Below are 19,476 nucleotides of genomic sequence, written 5' to 3' on the forward strand. Positions count from 1 at the left end.
GAGTTCTGTCGACATAACGTCGACAGAACTCAGCAGTTTTGTCGACGCTGGTAAACCTCATTTTATGAGGCATAACGCCTTCTGTCGACAGAGTTTCTGTCGACAGAAGGTATTATTGCATGTAAACTGTCCTTTGCATCTACACTACCATGTCTACAAAGCAGCTTGCTTTGTCGACAGAACTGAATGTAGTGTAGACGCTCTTTGTCAACAGAAGTTTTGTCGACATTATCTGTTGACAAAACTTCTGTCGACAAAAGCCTGTAGTCTAGACGTACCCTTAGATTCTCTCCAATTAAACCGTGTGTTTTCTCCACACCCTGGAACTGGGCACAGTATTCCAGCTGAGGCCTCACTATCTGAGAGCAATAAAAATGAGATAAAGCAGGTTTCAGAGGCTGGCAGAGAGATCTGTGGATTGAGACAGAGAAAAATCTTTAAGCATTTTTGAGGTAGGAACCCAAGCAACCATACCAAGGGAGAAGATGTATTTTTATCTTATTGATCATTTGCTTGTAAGAAGGTCAAATCCCAAGAAGTAGTGTGTGGCCTCCATGCTATATAAAGCTAGTGGGCCAGGTCTTAGACCAGATGGGACTGTCATCTGCTAAAAGGACAAATAGTACACAAAATGTGTCTGTTCACTAGAGAGTTAGCTTATATACCCTGTTCTTTTGGCACAATTAGGGTTTGTTTGTTTTTACTTTATGAAAAGGCAACACAGCTATATGGTTCATTTTAATCTTCCACTGCCACACAAATATTATTGTAAAATCTAAAGCATAACGGGCCTCATTCAGTTAAGAAGTGTAGCCAGATCATTAGTTGTCTCATTCAGCAGTCAACATCTAGCATCAATAAATATTGAAGATGCTTTTCATTACAGCTAACTACTCAAAATAACAATTGTGGTAAAAGACACTTCATGAATAATCCATGAAGTTTGAATTTACATTTTTCATTAGAAAATCTGCCTATTTTCTCTGCTATGTGATGTGTTTTTCTTTGGAAAAATAATACAAAAGCTGTTTTTTTTATTATTATTCTGCTCCTTTGCTCTTCAAAATGGTCACAGTTTAACCCTGTGAATGCCATTATCCCAGCATGGTATCTTTGAAAATAAAGCACTTGTAATGAAAGGGGCAGTCAGTGCATTGCAAAATGGAATTATGTCCGTAGGACCCTGATGTACAAATGAGTCATTGATTAATGTCTTCTGCATCTACCAAAGCACTTATAGACTTACTCAATTAACCACAATTGCAAACAAAGACTTGTTCATGTTGTTGCCCAGCCATGAATGTTGTTTCAGAAGGAAATGAATATTTATGAGTATAAGTGATGAAAAACTAGAAAAGAAATTCACAGTATTTCAGTTCTAATATGAAATTTCACTCTTTTTTTGGGACACAAAATTATCTGCTTACATTTGCTTCTTTAAGAAACTTTATTTTTTAAATGCCAAAATAAGCCATTTCTAAACTGTTTACTTCAAAACAACCTTATCATTAGATGCTGTTGGTTACTTTACCATTGCCTTTTTGCAGATCAGAAATGTCATCTAAAACCCTGCTAGATGTATTATAGATATGTCCTATTTTCATGTGTTCCAGAAAACATTGCCTTCTTTTCATATGTAAAGGCAATTATTTAACTTGGATTCAAATACCAAACACCTGCAATACTTATCACATCTCTAGCTCTGAGGAGTGTTTTCAAAGGATGTAGTAGTAGTCACTTGGATTTGTTTAACACTTTGAACACAGTCATTAATATTAGAGGACAGAAATGGATTAAGGCTAAATACAGCAACAATGCCACTGGGGAGAAAATGGTTCATGGAAAGCAGATAAAACAACCATAAGGAGTAAGAATGCCCTCTTTCAAGTTAAAAACTAATTCAGTCATGCGTTACTCCAAAACTGATTAGGGTCAACTAATAATTACCTGCCACATACATGTCCTGATAGAAAAGTAATTCATAGTAAGTTATCAGACAAATATATTCATTAGGTTGGGTGAATTTGTCTGGCTGAATTTCAAACCCACTTGAATATAATAGAGCATTTCTGCTTTTCAAAAACTGAAAAAGGGACAGAAAGTGGACAAAGAGAAGAGAGACAAGGGAAGAATACTGTAAAAATAGGATTAAGAACGGAAAGTGCATGCCAGCTTCCCCTACATGTCCCCCTCCCCCAGCAGATTTTGAATAAAAGACCAGGGTAGGAGAGAATACGTTATTGAAAAATATAGTGTGCATTACAGATGGCCCAGAACTAAAACCTGAGGTCCAAATACTTCACGTCAGGAATGGAAGGTTTTGGTTTGAGATCCTTAAATCTATGCCTATCTCTTTCATTTGGTTGCAAATTGGACTTAAAAATTAAAGGGGGATTTTTTTCTCTAGTTTGGAATAGAACAAATGTAGTAAGGTCAGACAACTTCTCATCACAACCTCATTTGCCATCCATTCTGAGCACTAAATGAGCCAGGGATCAAATGAAATAGCCAAATGAGTTTTGCACATACAGAAAGGGAAGTGGCTATCCAGGAAGGAGTACTGCAGAAAGAGATCTAGGGGTCATAGTGTCCCCTAAATATGAGTGAACAGTGTGACACTGTTGCAAAAAAAGCATGAGTCTGAGATGCATTAACAGGAGTGTTGTGAGCAAAACACAAGAAGTAAATCTTCCTCTCTAATGATTGAGCAGGTTAGACTGCAGTTGGAGTATTGCATCCAGTTCTGGGCATCACATTCCAGGAAAGATGTGGAAAAATTGGAGAGGGTCCAGAGAAGAGCAACAAAAATGATTAAAGGTCTAGAAAACATGTACCTGCAAGGGAAAACTGAAAAAAACTGGGTTTGTTTAATTTGGAGATGACTGAGAGGGGACATGATAGAAACTAGGAAAATACAATCTACATGGGGTTACTTTAAAGTGCGGCCATAACTGGCTGGATAACTATTCTTGGAGAATAGTTATTAATGATTCACAATCATACTGGAAGGGCATAACAAATGGGGTTCCACAGGGGTCTGTTTTGGGACTGGTTCTGTTCAATATCTTCATCAACGATTTAGATGATGACAGAGAGAGTACCACTATTAAGTTTGCAGACGATACCAAGCTGGGAGAGATTGCAAGTGCTTTCGAGGACAGGGTCAAAATTCAAAATGATCTAGACAAACTACAGCAATACTCTGAGTTAAACAAGATGAAGTTTAATAAGGACAAATGCAAAGTTCTCCACTTAGGAAGGAACAATCAGTTTCACACAAACAGAATAGGAAGTGATTATCTAGGAAGGAGTACTGCAGAAAGAGATCTAGGGATCATACAGAACCACAAGTTAAACATGAGTGAATAGTATGACACTGTTACAAAAAAGCAAATATGATTCTGGAATGCATTAACAGGAGTGCTGTGAGCAAGACACGAGAAGTCATTCTTCCACTCTCCTCTATGCTGATTAGACCTCAAATGGGGTATTGTCTTAAATTACAGGAAGGGAGGCTTAGATTGGACATTAGGGTAAACTTACTAACTGTCCGAGGGTTTAAACACTGGAATAAATAAGATGTTCTGAAATCTCCATCACTGGAGATATTTAAAAATAGGTTAGACAAACATCTATCAGGTATTATCTAGATAATATTTGGTCCTGCCATGAAGGCAGGGGGACTGAACTTGATGACCTCAATGTCCCTTCCAGTTCTAGTATTCTGTGATTCTATGAAAAAAAAAGTATGTGATTATTTGTAGATTTGTATACATTTATATCTAATTTATATATTAGATTTTTTTGTAATCTGACCTCCAATATAACAAAGGACATAACATTTCATCAAGTTAGTCTGTACTGAAGCAAATAACTTTTTCTTGCCTAAAGTATATCTGTTAGAATGTTATTCAGTCTTAATATTAAAAACTTCAAGAGATGGAGAATCCATTTCTTCCCTTCATATTTTTGTAAATAATTTACTCACCCCCCCACTGTTAAAAATGAGTGCATTCCTTCTAATCTGATTTTGTCTGGTTCTAACTTCTAGCCATTGGTTCCAGTTACAAGATCCATTAGTATCTGCTATTTTCTCCACATCAAGGTATGTACACAATGTAATTAAGTCACTACTCGATCTTCTTTTTGATGAACTAAACAGTTTGAGCTAAAAGGCCTCCCCATAAGGATTAATCTACAATTATTGGGTTTTGCTTAGAGAACTGTATGGAGATATATGTACCAGTAGAATTCTTAGTGTGGATGTTGATTATTCCAAAAGGAGATTTTTGGCAAATCTAGCATCATCACCTTCTAGAAAAACTCATCTATGCTTTCAGAAGCACACTGGAGCTTTTGCTGGATAATAAAGTTTTGGAACATAGATCTGGAATTAGTCATTTTTGCAGCTCTTGGTTAAGTTTTGTGATGAAACCCTGCACTGTCACCATTTTTTTGGCACTCTTTTTAACATGTTGTCATTAGTATGAGATGAACAATTTAAATATACAGCATAAAATTACATCCTGGTACCTAATCACTTCTCCCCATTTATACATCCAAGAATCTTATCAGTCCTTTTTTTCCCAGCATCACACCAAAGCTCGCATTCAGTTGCTTGTCCAATATGACAGCTACATAATTTTCAGAGTCTTTGTTTTCCAGGGTATAGTACATAGGTATGTCCTGCATTCTTTATTCCTAGAAATATAACTTCACATTTGGTAATTCATTTTGTTTGAATGGCTCCAGCTTCCCGAGTTATCTTGATTTTTCTGTATGACTGCTTTCTCCTCCTCATTATTTACCATTCTGCCAACCTTTGTATCATCTGCAAATTAAGGGCCAAATTAGGGTTCAAAAAGGAACTAGAAGGGTTAAAAAAAAAGCTAGATAATTTAATGGAGTATAGGTCCATTAATAGCCATTAGCCAGGATGGCAGGGACGGTGTCCCTACCCTCTGTTTGTCAGAAGCTGGGAATGGAGAACAGAGATGGCATCCCTTGATGATTACTTGTTCTGTTACTGGCTCTCTGGGGCACCTGGCATTGGCCACTGTCACAAGACAAAATACTAGGCTAGCTGGACCTTTGGTCAGATCCTATTTGGACAATCTTATATTATTAAATTTTATCAGCATTATGTATTAAAATACTGTATTATAATGCATATGTATGAAGGGGCAATATTTAATGTTGTGGACAACCTTAATATTGGTATTCCTTAACTTATCAGTGTTTGACTGAAGCCAGGCTTCATGAACTGGGCTTGTTTAGTTTGGAAAAAAGAAGATTAAGGGGGGACATGATAGCGGTTTTCAAATATCTAAAAGGGTGTCACAAGGAGGAAGGAGAAAATTTGTTCCTCTTGGTTTCTGAGGACAGGACAAGGAGTAATGGGCTTAAAGTGCAGCAGGGGAGGTTTAGATTGGACATTAGGAAAAAATTCCTAACTGTCAGGGTGGTCAAATATTGGAATAAATTGCCAAGGGAGGTGGTGGAATCTCCTTCTTTGGAGATATTTAAGAACAGGTTAGATAGACATCTGTCAGGGATGGTGTAGACGGAGCTTGATCCTGCCTTGAGGGTGGGGGGCTGGACTCGATGACCTCTCGAGGTCCCTTCCAGTCCTATTATTCTATGATTCTATGATTCTATGACTTTGCAATCAAACTTGAAGAAGAAATCAAGAATTGAACTTGTCCACCAAAAAGATTACAGTTTTTGTTAAAGTTCCAAACAACTGAAAGGAGAATATGATGATGGATAGTGTTAGTCAAGTAATAGGCATTACTACTATACAGCTTTTGTGTCTTAGCTTTCTAGGTATTCTTCTTAACTGTCAATGAGCTTTAAGGTCACATCCTGAGAGAAAGGAGATGTTCTTTTACTTAAGGTTTTGAACAGGATTTGGGATCTGGGTTCTATAACCTTCCACCCCTTCAGACATATGTGTGCCAAAGTACCCATAGAAAAAAAATAGCAGGTGCTTAGTACCCATGAACAGCCAAGTTCCACACACTTCCCAGTACTTCTCGTCTGCTGACAGCCCTGATCTCTTCCCTCCCAGTGACTTCTACCTGCCATAGAACAGCTGATCTGTGGCAAGCCAGAGGCACTGGAAGAGAGGGGAGGTAGTGGGGATAGTGTATGCTTGGGAGTGGGTGGGACAATGGTAGGAAGAATCTGGGCAGAGGTGGGACCTTGGTGGAAGGGGTGGGAGTTTGGGAGAAGGGGTTAAGTGTGGAGTTTGAGGCTACATGGGGATTGAGCACTCCTGGAGCAAGTTGGAAGCCATCAGTTGTGCTTGTCCCTTAGGGTATGTCTACACTACCCTCCTAGTTCGAACTAGGAGGGTAATGTAGGCATACCGCACTTGCAAATGAAGCCCGGGATTTGAATTTCCCGGGCTTCATTTGCATAAGCGGGGAGCCGCCATTTTTAAAACCCCGCTGGTTCGAACCCTGTGCAGCGCGGCTACATGGGGCACGAACTAGGTAGTTCGAACTAGGCTTCCTAGTTCGAACTACCGTTACTCCTCGTGAAATGAGGAGTAATGGTAGTTCGAACTAGGAAGCCTAGTTCGAACTACCTAGTTCGTGCCCCGTGTAGCCGCGCTGCACGGGGTTCGAACCAGCGGGGTTTTAAAAATGGCGGCTCCCCGCTTATGCAAATGAAGCCCAGGAAATTCAAATCCCGGGCTTCATTTGCAAGTGCGGTATGCCTATATGACCCCACTAGTTCGAACTAGCGGGGTAGTGTAGACATACCCATACTGTGTAATTATTTCTAAAGCCATAGGCTCAGATTTACAAGGTGAATATGGTTCAGAGCCAACAAATACTGGGAAGGATACATTCAAACTCTTTGTACATTCATCTATTATTCCATATGTGCTGGAACATCTGATTGTAGATGTTAATATACGGCCCTTTCATATTTTTAAAAAAATACAGAAATAAGCAGAACCCAATTATATTTACCTGCCTCCTTTGCTAAGGGGTAGAATTATTAGTGGACTAAAACCCAATGACAGAGACTAACCCATATACATACATGATTTTGTTGAAATCAGTGGGGTTCTACATGCATTGCTTTTATTTATTTTTTATTTATTTATTTTCAAGAAGTGACTCAGGTCAAATTACAAAATTGCAATAAATGAAAAATAATATTACAGGAACCCATTTTATGACCTCACTATTTTTAATATCTAGGGACAGAAATGTGATATATAAAGTCATATTTTAGCTGATTCCACAAGAGGAAAATATGTTTTTTTAATTTTTATAATTCTGAAACTTGATATGAACAATACATATTGCACTAACTGGATATTGTATCTTTCTTCTGAAGATCTCAGACCATTTTTTCCTGAAATATGAATTTAATCTCAGAGCTGTAATATTAAATCATTACTACTATAGCCATAATAGAGATGTAGACAAAAACAATCTCAATAAGTTGCCCAAGTTTGCATAGTGAGTCCATGGCAGACTCTGTTATGAAACCACAAAGTTATGACTCTAAGGCAGAAAATAGCCTTTAAAAATATCCATATTTTGGAATATATATTATATGGCCAAAGGGCTGCAAGGGGCATCATTTAATATTTGTAAATGAAGTTGCTCACAACTATCCTGTAGGGACTGTGTGTCTGCTGGATCAATAGTTCATATCTTGTGTTCATCACTACCCTTCAACAGTTCATGGGCTAAACTCCAAATGAACTGTACATGAACTTCCTTGATGAAATACCATATGAGTTCTCATTTTTCCTGCTTTAATCTCCTATATAGTAGCTGTTGGTGTTCTGTATTAATCCAGAGTTAAACAGTGTACTAAATGGTTTGCAGATTTTAGATTAGACAAATAACAGCTCTTCAGTATGCCAGTGCATATTGCTAAATAAATGAGCTTGACGTAATTGTATACACTTAAGCGTAAGCTACATAGCACATACAATTAATGAAGCATATAATGCAAATCATTAGCAGCACTAAATGATCTGCATCAAACCATCTTTCCTGTTAAAAAGCAGACATCCCATAATAAATATAAGCCCTCTTTTGTAATATAAAAAAACAATTTTCTGGGTTAGCCATAGAAATGTAATGAAAGTAGCACCCAGAAAAAGAGAAAAATGATTTTATATATATATATATATATATATATATATATATATATATATATATATATATATATATATATATATTTCTCCTTTTTAATTAAACATTGCTTGTGTTAGATCATACAGAAAATTTAACCGATAAAATAATTGTCTTTTTTTTTAAATACCCTCACAATTTAATTTACATGTTGATTATGGTAGCTGGAAAAAAACTCCCAAGTTAAATTTGATTAAGTAAGGCATAAAGTGCCTTAGAGTAAATAGATATCTGAAATTGGAGAGTGCACTTTGTCTAATTGTATTAATGAACGACATCAATGAGGTTTGTTTAGTAACAGAAGACCCTTGTGACCTTTTGATTTAGTGTAAAGTAGACCACTTATTATAACTGTTTTTTTTACAGCATTCTCATGTTCACTAAAATCAAACACTTTTATAAGGCTGGCCACACTGAGAGAATAATGGAACTGTTAAAACACTTATAAATTAGTTGAAGTCTGAGTGAAATACAGTACTTGTGAAGCTTTGTTCTTTCTGTTCTGTTTGCAATTCTACATGCATTGTCCAAATTTTAAATGGAACAATTCTAATCTAACAATTTCTCTCAAAACCATCTGAATCATGTATTTATAACATATATCCCCTGCTGTCAGGTTTGTGACATTTAAAAGCAAATACAGGCAGTCCCGGGGTTATGTACAAGATAGGGACTGTAGGTTTGTTCTTAAGTTGAATCTGTATGTAAGTCGGAACTGGCGTCCAGATTCAGCCGCTGCTGAAACTGATCAGTTTCAACAGCGGCTGAATCTGGACGCCAGTTCTGACTTACATACAGATTCAACTTAAGAACCCCAGGCATCCCCAAGTCAATCTGCTGCTGAAACTGATCAGCAGCTGATTCCAGGAAGCCTGGGGCAGGATCTTCCTGTAGTCAGCCACTGGTCAGTTTCAGCAGCGGCTGACTTGGGGACGCCTGGGGCAGAGCAGCTGGGGTGCTGCTGGGTTGGTTCAGTAGCGCCGCCGCTCCTCAGCACTACTGGACCAACCCAGCAGCACCCAAGCTGCTCTGCCCCAGGCATCCTGATTCAGCCACTGCTGAAACTGACCAGCTTTGCTCTGCTTTGCTCTGCTTTGCTCTGCTTTGCTCCCCGTCTCCCTGGTCTGCAGACCAGGGGGACGGGGAGCAAAGCGGCAGAACACGCGGGCAGCGGACAGGCCAGACACGTCTGGGCTGTCCGCTGCCCGCATGCTCCGCCACTTTGCTTCCTCTCCCTGGTCTGCTGGAGACCAGGGAGACGGCCCCATTCGTAACTGCGGATCCGACGTAAGTCGGATCCGCGTAACTCGGGGACTGCCTGTATAGCGTTTGCTTTCACTCCCATTGAAATTAGTAGGGTTTTGACATGGATTTACAAAAGGGTTAGTCATGAAGCCATGTATGACTGAGCACTCTAGACACCTTAGGGAAGATCTTTAGCTGTTGTAAATTGTCAATGCACCACTGAGTCAATTGATATAATATGTAACAGATAAGGTTGTTTGTGTGCTTGCTCCCTCTCTTTCTCTATATCTGGCATATACACCAAACTTCCTTTCAAAAAACATATTCTCCTGAAATTTTACATCCTACATCTCACTTCAAGGTTGAATTATTCAGAGAGGCTTTAAAATTAGAGAAGGGCTTTAAATTTATGAGATATGAATCTAAAGCTGCTCAGCTTGTGCTCAATACTAGATCCAACTATTGATGGGTGAGAAAGTGGCGTAATAGTTGAGAATTCATTTCCAAACTTTTAAATAATTGGGCATATTGGAGAAATTTGTTTTAAACAAAAGCAATAAAACAGCTTTCTTGTCAGAAATAGGCTTTTCTCTTTTATATGTACTACAACACAGGAGGAAAAATAAAATCCTAGAAATGTATCAGAGACTTTTCCTCCTATCCAGGAGGAAATCTCCAAATCCTATCAATTCTTCCTCAATACCATATGGAAAATCTGACCCTACTTTCTGTCCCCAATGTACTCAACTTTTCTCTGAACCCTAGCTATTTGCTGTATTGAATATGGCAACTATCCCCTCTCACTGCTTCTCTGATTCTTTTCTCTCTTTTCTCCAGATGTCCAAAAATGCAACCATTATAGATATCTTCCTTTGTCTGTCAATCAGACCATGTTATCGACGCTAGAATTCCTACTGACTTATAGCTGCCTATCATACTCAGCTTCTTTACCTTGCCTTGATGACCTTTACATTTTGGCTATGTCTACACTACAGAGTTTTGTAGTGTATCCTGGAAAAACTCTGACGTGTCCAGGGTACGCGTCCATTTTTTCGGATCAGTTTCCGAAAAAATGGGTATACTCTTTCGAAATCCCTATATTCCTCATTTTATAAAGAATAAGGGCTCTTCTGAAAGAGGAGGTTTTTCACACATTTGGCCCCATATAGATGGGCCAAATGTTGGAAAAGTCTTTTCCAAAAAAAGAATCGGTAAAAGGTATGCAAATTGTGGTTTGCAAATTGTGTACCTTTTTCCGAAAAATAACTGCAGTGTAAACATAGCCTTCCTCTCACCTTCCTCCTGGGCCATATTTCTTATTGCTTTTTTTTGTTCCATCAGCAAAGGCATCCTCACTTCAACTTTCATTGCTTTGTTCGATTTTCATTCCTTTTTCAATGCCATCTGGAACAACTTTAAATTCCAGGGCACCAGATCATCAACCACATCCTTAGGATTCTCTTGTGAGTTCTCATTAGTGAAATACCTTCTTCCTCCAAACATGAAGATCTTTTTAATTAAATGTGTCAACTTTTGAACAAAGAGAGCTATGAATAGGAAACATGAAATTAGCATATTCTCCTCCTTTTTGTAAAACAGTCTGTTATCTCTCCACCTTTTGCTCAGCTAACTTGTGCCTCAGGAGTAAATTTCAATTTCTTAGATGATATTTCTATTGAATAGCAAAGCTTTTATCCTGTGGACTCTGATAGCATACTGACCTGCAGGAAAAAAAAAAGAAATTTAAATGAAACCATACTTATTCAAATCAGACCAGAAAGATAGAATTGTTCATTGAAAACCTAAATAAGGAAACCTACTGACATATAAAATATACAAGGCCTACTGCGAAACATTGTTATATAGAATATTTCTTGCTGGAGTTTTGCTATTATTTATTTATCTTATTTTGGTTATACTCTTTATGTTTTAAAAGTCAGAATGTCACTTCATTTCCAAGAGCTCCAAATTAATATGAAGTAAAATCTTCCCCTTGCTGGGGGAAACTGCTTTTCAGGTGCCAGGCAAAATGCCAAAAGAGTTTTAATCTTGCTGGAGCCGAGCAGGATGGCCCTGGGTTGGCCACCACAGCCCTGATGCAAAATATTTAAAAGCCAGCTGAGAACCTGGTTCTACCCATCTACCCAGAAAACCCTGGCCCCTGGAGTCATTCGCTTCCATGTGGTATCATAGTTCCTCTCCCAGATGCTTTCCAGAGCACAAAGTACAAATTCTATCCTTCTTCATGTACAGAGATCAATTGCTCATCTTGTTTATGTACTATTTTTTCCATTTAGCAAGGACTCCTCATTTTTTTTAATACTTCTCCTCTCACCACCACCATTCCCTTCAATTTAATGTTTTCAGTAAAAAGGAAACTAGATTATTATTCTTTTTAGAGACTCACAGCCTTTTCCATAGCATGGACCCATATTATAACTGACCAGATGCTGCACTTCCCATAAAGAAAGTGTGAGAATCCAGGGACAGAATTTTACTGGCTCTCTTTGTTTATATAGAGCAGTAATTTCTCCAAATAAACAATTTATATAAATATTAAAAATTCATATAAATAGTACAAATAAAGAGTAAGTAAATGTTCAACCAAGATTCAAAATGTGAGCAGGCCCCCCAGTGTGTGCTAATGTGTTGGGGTTCAGTTTTAGCTAGGGACTATGAGGAGCTTGCAGGAAGCTCCTTTATTTTTTTAAAAGAACCAATAAAAGTTAGGTTCTTTTTATTTGGATTCTGTTTTCTGAACCATTAGAATGGACTTGCTTCTTGTTTTCAAGCTTTGTTCCCTAAGGTTAGATACTAATATTAAAAAAAATGAAATCTGAAATTCTTATGAAGTGTCTTGATTTCAGCTTTTAGGTCAGTAAGGAAAAAAGTATATGCAATTTGAAAGCAGAAGATGATAGTTGGAAACATTGTATTATGTTAAGAATTAAGACCTTTTTCTTTATACCATTTGGCACATGTATAAGTCTTCTCCTTACTGCATTGTCATTTGAAACTGGAAGGATCTCAGTAAATTCACTTGTGCTAACTTCATCCACAGGTTTTTTCCAAGGTTCTTTAATATATCACTAGGAGAGATTGTCAGGTATGTAAATGACTGTTGGACTCTTGTCAATGGGAATCTGGGCCCTTGAAAATCTTCTCCATTTGCTATCAAATCTCCCTTTATGGTCATCATTGTTTCTTCAGAACTTCTACAGGCCAAATTCTATTTGGACACAACTACACTGAAGCCAGCGCAGCAGACTTTGCCTTGGTCTGTTGCCCCTTTAAATGAAAATTCCTTTATGTTTCTCAGGAAATTATCCAGTCTTTAGAGAGTTATATACTATTAGTTTTTCCTGTTATATTCCAGCTTGGCTTTCCCCTTGATATTTTTATACCCACTACCTCTTCTTGGGTATGTCTATACTAGCTTGTTAGTTCGAGCTAAGTAGGCAAATGAGGGCAACCGGAGTTGCCAATCAAACCTGCGACTTAAATATCCCGGGCTTCATTTGCATGTTCCCGGGCGCCGCCATTTTTAAATCTCCCTTAGTCCGAACTCCATGCCCACGGCTACATGCAGCACGGAGTAGGTAGTTCGAATTAGAGATCCTAATTTGAACTACCATTACTCCTCATGGAATGAGGAACGAGGAGTAACGGTAGTTCGAATTAGGAACTCTAATTCGAACTACCTACTCCGTGCCACGTGTAGCCATGGGCATGGAGTTCGGACTAAGGGAGATTTAAAAATGGCGGCGCCCGGGAACATGCAAATAAAGCCTGGGATATTTAAATCCCAGGCTTCATTTGCAACTCCGGTTGCCCTCATTTGCCCACCTAGCTCGAACTAACGAGCTAGTGTAGACATACCCCTTGTTCCTCACCCTCCCATTTTTTCCTTATTTCCACCACAATCCCTCCTTTCTCCCTTATTTATTTTTGTTCTGGACATCCAACACTCTGGTCATCTGAAGAAGTGGGCTTTGCCTACGAAAGCTAATAATACCATCTGCATATTTTGTTAGTCTTTAAAGTGCTTCCAGACTATTGTTTTTTAAGTTTATCCTGTACAGACTAACTCAGCTACCCCCTGAATCTAGTAAAATATCAGTGAGTGTTATCTCTTTTCATTTCCCTTCCAGATGTATAGTATTCCACTCTGTTAAGGAAAAACATCAATTGTAGGTCAATTGTACAATAGGAGGTCAGGCAGAAAAAAATTACCTATTCATGCTGTAGAGACAGATTGTTCCTGGCCCTTGCATTTCCATATTAACAGTCCACTTATAATGTGCCAGACTCTATCTTCCCATGAAAAATATTCTGAAATCAATTTAACTTAATATGTGGCTATAGTCAGAAGAAATGCTCACATTCATTCTGAATTAACATCCTCCATATCAGATTCATTCAGTAACTAGTGAAAACAATATTTTATTTTAGAAGATCTTAATATTATCAGAAAACTCTTCAATTTGACAGCTCAATGAATGGTTTAGACACAGTGATCTAGTTGTTTAATTGCATCTCATTTTCTGGTAACAACTTCCCAGCAAACAGATGGTTTTCATATATTGATCATTCTAAACAATTCAGCAGGTATGCCCCAATCCAGACTCTGAACATGTGGCTGCGGACTCCCATGTCACCTAAGTTGCTCAGATATCTTCAGTCCAAATACTAGACACTCCTAGGTCCGCTTAGTGTCTGAGCACAGACAAGGCCAAGAGCACACATGCAGACTCCAGTGTTTACAGATAGCCCTATTTCTTTCAATGGGTTTCTACTAATACAATTGCAGACTTGGGCCCTTCAGATTTGAAAGGAACAATGCTTTAACAGCTATTCTTGTATAGTTAGTATTCAAAATTCAAGCTCTGACTGAACATATGAGTGCCATTGTATGTGTTCGTTTCTGCCTCACTAAGTATATTAGGTTGAGGTTTGTGGTGTAATTACTGTGATCACAAATTCAGAATTTGCTTTCCATGACTACCCTGAAATATTCATTTAAAATTCACTGCTTCAGTGACTATCACTGCCCCTAAACTCATTTGCTAGCATGTTTGGGGAAAGTGAACACTAAAGAGATGCAAACACTGTCAACATGAATTCATTTGAAGCTATGAAAGAATATTTACAGAATTCAGTTTATAATACTCAACCTCCACTTGTATTGCTCTATGTGATTTTTTAAATTTTATTTCTTTCATTGTTCTCTAAATCCTGATCATTGGCCTCTATCCAAATACCTAAAAATCAACAGGCATTAAGATTCTCAAAGGAGAATCTGACTACCAGTTGCCAAGGATTAAGGATGAATGGGATATAGCTACTGTGAAGTTACTGTGCTTTTCTACTGCATGTTGGCTCTGCCAAGATGGCAAAAATTAAACTTTTTTTCCTCCTTAGTAAACTAAGCAGATATGACTCAGAAGCTAAATGTGTTAGGGAAGCTTTTATGTGTAGTAACAAGAGGCTCATTTTATAAACACATTTCTGACATCATAAGAAGACTTTACTTAAATAAGGACTGTCGGTCTTTGCCTTCACCCCAAACTGCATGGTGAGATTGCTCCTCACACTGAGTAGTAGCATAGTCTAAAAAAACTGTAAATAGCATGTGAGCAAATATTCTTTGCTAGTAGTGAGGATCAGAAGAACTAATGTTTCTTCTGGCTGGTTTGTCTTCTCCAGGCTTGCAAAACTGGCTGCTCAACACACATTGAATTTGACACTTCACTTTTGGATGGAGTTGAAAATGTGGTTTCTGCATTGTTTCTTCTGTTTAAAAAATGTCTTGCAAATAAGTGAAGTCCCGTCAACAGTCAGCAATAGAGGTTTTGAGTGTGACAGGATGTTTTACACACAGAGGCACCAATGTGACAACAAAGTCCATTTTTACAAAGCAGCATGGAAACCTCTCTGCATCGGTGTCAAATTAGGATATCTGTTCCAAAATAGTGATTATGACTGCATACTTTTCCTGTTGTCACCTGAAGAAATCTGTCTGACTCATCTATCCATCTAATACTCCTGGTGGCTGCTGGAGTGAATGTCATACTGTCAATGGATTCATCATGGTTACCTTCAGTTGGAAAGTTTGTAGTATCTTTCAGCTCGTGAAAGAGCTATTATGGTATTTATGGATGACTTCAATGCATAGTGTCAAACTTCTTGGCAACCTGTCTCCTAGAACAAAAATGAATACTTGCTGTGTTCAAGCTATGAATCTTGTAGACTGTGTACTATACATTGCTTCAGGGAATGATTTGCTAATGATTATCTGTGTCCTTTTGACTGGTCCACTTATACTGCTTCCCTGAATGTAGCTGTACCCTCTTGGATAGCTTTTATCTACTTCCCAAGATATTATTCACAATGAGAATATTTCTGCAAGGTGTTTTTCACACATATAAAAGGCAAATACCATGAGAGGGCTTATAAATCAGCATGCACAGCAGTGTTTGTTCCACAGTATCCAACAGAACTAATTAGCAATGTATTCTTTTCAGTGTATTTTCTTCTGGACCTGTTGTGTAATGGGATAGATTGAAGTAATTCTTTTGTAACTTAATATAGATGCTTTGTCAGAACAAGCTTCCACATGTTGTAGCTATTCCCAAGGACATGAATCTATTTATGTTCTATGGGTCATTGAGTGAAATTGAATGAAATTATTTGCCTTCCATGTTGTTGTGTTCAATAATCACTGTAGATCCAAGGTCTTTGAGAGGGATCTTCATTATTCAATGATGAAGTTCCCCAATTGCCTTTGCAGGCTTCTGCAGTATCCCTCTTTCTGATTTCTAGTCTGGGAAGCTAATCAACTTAATGATACAGTACAGCCAGCACCATATATTCCAAGCAATAGTTTGCCACATTTCTTACCTGTTGCCACCTTCCTATTTCTTTATGCTCATGTCAAATTTACTAATCAGCATTTCATGATAATTTTTCACTGCATTCGAATGCACTATATGCAAAAGGAGAAAGCATGCCACCTGTGAGGTTTAATTTGCATAAACTGTAGTTTTACCTTGCAGTGGTTTCATGCTGCATGTGGAGGGGGAGGTTGTTTGTTTTCAGAGTTTGTGCTATTTGGGGAACAGATATCAAAATGTTCATGGACAATATGTATGAAATTGTAAATTACAAAAGGTACACCTTACAACAGAGGTTCTCAGATTTCATTACACCATGACCCCCTTCTGAGAACAAAAATTATGACATGACACCAGACGATGGGACTGCAGCCCGAGACTGCCTAAGCTCCACCATCCCAGGGCTCAAGGTCTTTAGCCTGTGAGAGCAGCCTGTTACCTGAGTCCTGCGAAAGCCCTTGGCTTCAGCGTTAGTCCCAGGCCTCAGCAAGTTTCATACCAGCCCTAGCAACATCATTAATATTGGGTCATGACCCACTTTGAGCTTCTGACCCATAATTTAAGAACCACTGCTTTAAAGGGAGCAGATTACACTTAGCTGATGCCTGGCAGGTTTAGATTCAAAAGTGAGCCCCAAATATATGAAAGAAGCAGCGCACTGTCTGAATATCTTACAGTAGGCTTCCTTTTAGAGTTCGGATCATGCTGATTTTACAGAATCATGACCTTGCTGTAGCAGGGAGGTAACTTTGTAACACTAAACCCAGCAATGGCAGACTTTATAGAGCTGATTTTATCAAACTGGGGTTTGATTAGGATCTTACCTGGCAGCATCAGCTTTCAGCAGCATACTGTGATGGGGATTTCATTGGGCTAGAAAAGAGCAGTGCCACCTCCCTAGGACAACAGGTCACCACTGAATAACATTGGGTTTATGAGTCAGGTGGTTAAGTACTGGAAAAAATTATTTAAGGAGGCTGTGGAATCTCCATCACTGGAGGTTTTTAAGAACAGGTTAAATAAACACCAGTCTAGGATGATCTAGATAATACTTGGTACTGCCTGAGAGGACTAGACTAAAAGACCTGTCAAGGTTCCTTCCAATGCTACATTCCTATGATTTTATAAGTAGATGTGGACAGTGTTATAAATATGAGTCTTAGAACCCAAAAAAATTGAAAATATATAGCAAATGAGATCATGGGGAAGGCCACACCCACATCCTGGTTCTGCTATGTAAAAATTGTTTTATTTAAATTCTAGCTCATCTGAAGAAGTAGCTCATGATACTATATATTATTGTTGATCTCTAAGGTGCCACAGATCTACTAATTTTTAAAATTGCAGACTAACACTGCTACCCCTCTGAGTTGATGTAAATAGCTGTTCATCTTGTTTCCCACATAAAAAACATTTGTGTTTCATATCGCCTAAGGACACCCTAGTGGTTTGTGAATAGGGAAGAAATACCTATAAAGCAGGGGTAGGGAAACTTTTTTTGGATCAGGGGCTGCTGTACCACAGAAAAATCAGTCTGGGGCCTCACACAAGTGAGAAGCAAAAATCCAAAATACAAATCCTCACTGTCAAGGCTCCTGACTGAGAAGAAGGACACTCCTCCCTTGCACACCTAAGCCTCGTTTGAACCTAGGCTAGTTGATTTTGTATGCTCCAGCTTCAAGAGAAGTTGTAAAAGGTCTGCCAGCGTGAAGGAGTGTCAGCGTGTTCTCTACAGTGCTGGGGGGGAGCCCTGAGCCTCAGAGGCCAGATCCAAGAAAGCCAGAGGGATGCATCCAGCCCCTGCCTTAGGTTCCTCATCCCTGATATAAAGGTATGACTAAAAGTGTTTAAGATTTTTAATTTCTAAAACTTGGGGGTAAATAATAAATTAGATGGGGCTCAAACCCAGTATTTTATTTGAATTACTAGAATTTCCTAAACATTCCAAGTCCTGACCCTTCTTACTGCTGTTGGTAACTGACAAAAGGGTTATGTGCGTAGTTAAGACTAAATAAATAGGAATTAAAACTGGAATTAGAATAGCCTTGTCAAGCTTATTTGCTACATCAATGTATGAAAAGGAAATAGTTTTCAAATATGAGTACCTTGACATTTCTGACATTTCCTTTTATGTTAGGATTCCATTTCATTCTAAGAGAATGAAAGGCCAAGTCCTTATGTTAGAACCCAGCATAAGTAGTCATGTGGGTGAGTCTACTGCCCATCCCATGCATCTGCCTACAAAGAAAGAATCTCTGTGGGTAGAGTGATTCTGCAAACAGTCTATGAAGATTCAGCCTCATGTTCGAGGTAACCATCCATTGTTGTTATAGACCTTAGTGAACATATTAGATGACTCCAGCCTGCCCTTGGCAAGCAGCTGTGCACTTAGCTGCAATTTTATAAACACTTTCCATTGTGGGTTTCCTGTGTTCAGATGACATGCTGAAAGATTTGTGGTATAAGAAGAGAGCAGAGCTGTACAAACCTTGAATGCTTCAGTGTAATTAATAAGCTCTACAGCTTTGATTGCAAGGGATTGGCACCAAGCTAACTCCTTAATATTCATTTAGAGATTTGAAAATATGAATTCAAACCTCTAAGGGAAGGTCACTATCATCAGATGTCACTGGTGTGTTGTCCTGACATGTATCTTGCTCTGTCAAATGTTGATAACCATTCAGCTATGTTTATGTGATCCCCCTGTGCGCTTCCCTGCTCTGCACAGACAGACAGCACAGCAGACTCCAAGAGACTCCCCAGTAACCACAAAATCAGATAAGGGCTGAAAGCACCGGGCCAGGTTTGTTGTCAGTGAAATGGTCCCAGAATACTGCAAATTCTATCAGACCACTAACACGTTTGCCTGTTGTAATGGACTGGCTATGTCAGTGGCCACTGGTCCCTAGGCTGGACAAGGACAGCCCTGTGAGATGCATCTTTATACAAAGATACAAACAAATTACACATCACTCCTGAAGTGTCAAGGTGCCACTCATTACTTTGCACATGTTAGTCTGATCAGAATATCACTATCCATTGTGCTATTATCTTAACACTACCCTGAACATTGTCATGTTGTTGTTATGCATGAGGCATGTGCTGGTATCAGGGTGTTCTGGTTCTACACTGGAATTTATTTATATGATTTGTACCTACTATCTCTTAGG

At 38.6% G+C, this 19,476-nt stretch overlaps 1 long non-coding RNA gene across 2 annotated transcripts in view; it reads left to right on the forward strand.

The window, feature by feature from the left end:
- The window catches only part of LOC142829470 (uncharacterized), a 119,622-nt gene extending 103,515 nt beyond the window's left edge, over window positions 1–16,107 (forward strand). Inside the window, exons 2-4 of one of the 2 annotated variants that reach the window (XR_012903890.1) lie at window positions 4,052–4,105; window positions 12,475–12,519; window positions 15,120–16,107. This is a non-coding gene — a long non-coding RNA (uncharacterized LOC142829470). The remainder of the gene's footprint in view (window positions 1–4,051; window positions 4,106–12,474; window positions 12,520–15,119) is intronic. The other variant, XR_012903889.1, reaches the window with a different exon arrangement.
- The last annotated feature ends 3,369 nt before the right edge of the window (window positions 16,108–19,476 follow it).

This window comes from Pelodiscus sinensis, chromosome 5 (genome assembly GCF_049634645.1).
Source record: "Pelodiscus sinensis isolate JC-2024 chromosome 5, ASM4963464v1, whole genome shotgun sequence".
Taxonomy (NCBI): domain Eukaryota; kingdom Metazoa; phylum Chordata; order Testudines; family Trionychidae; genus Pelodiscus; species Pelodiscus sinensis.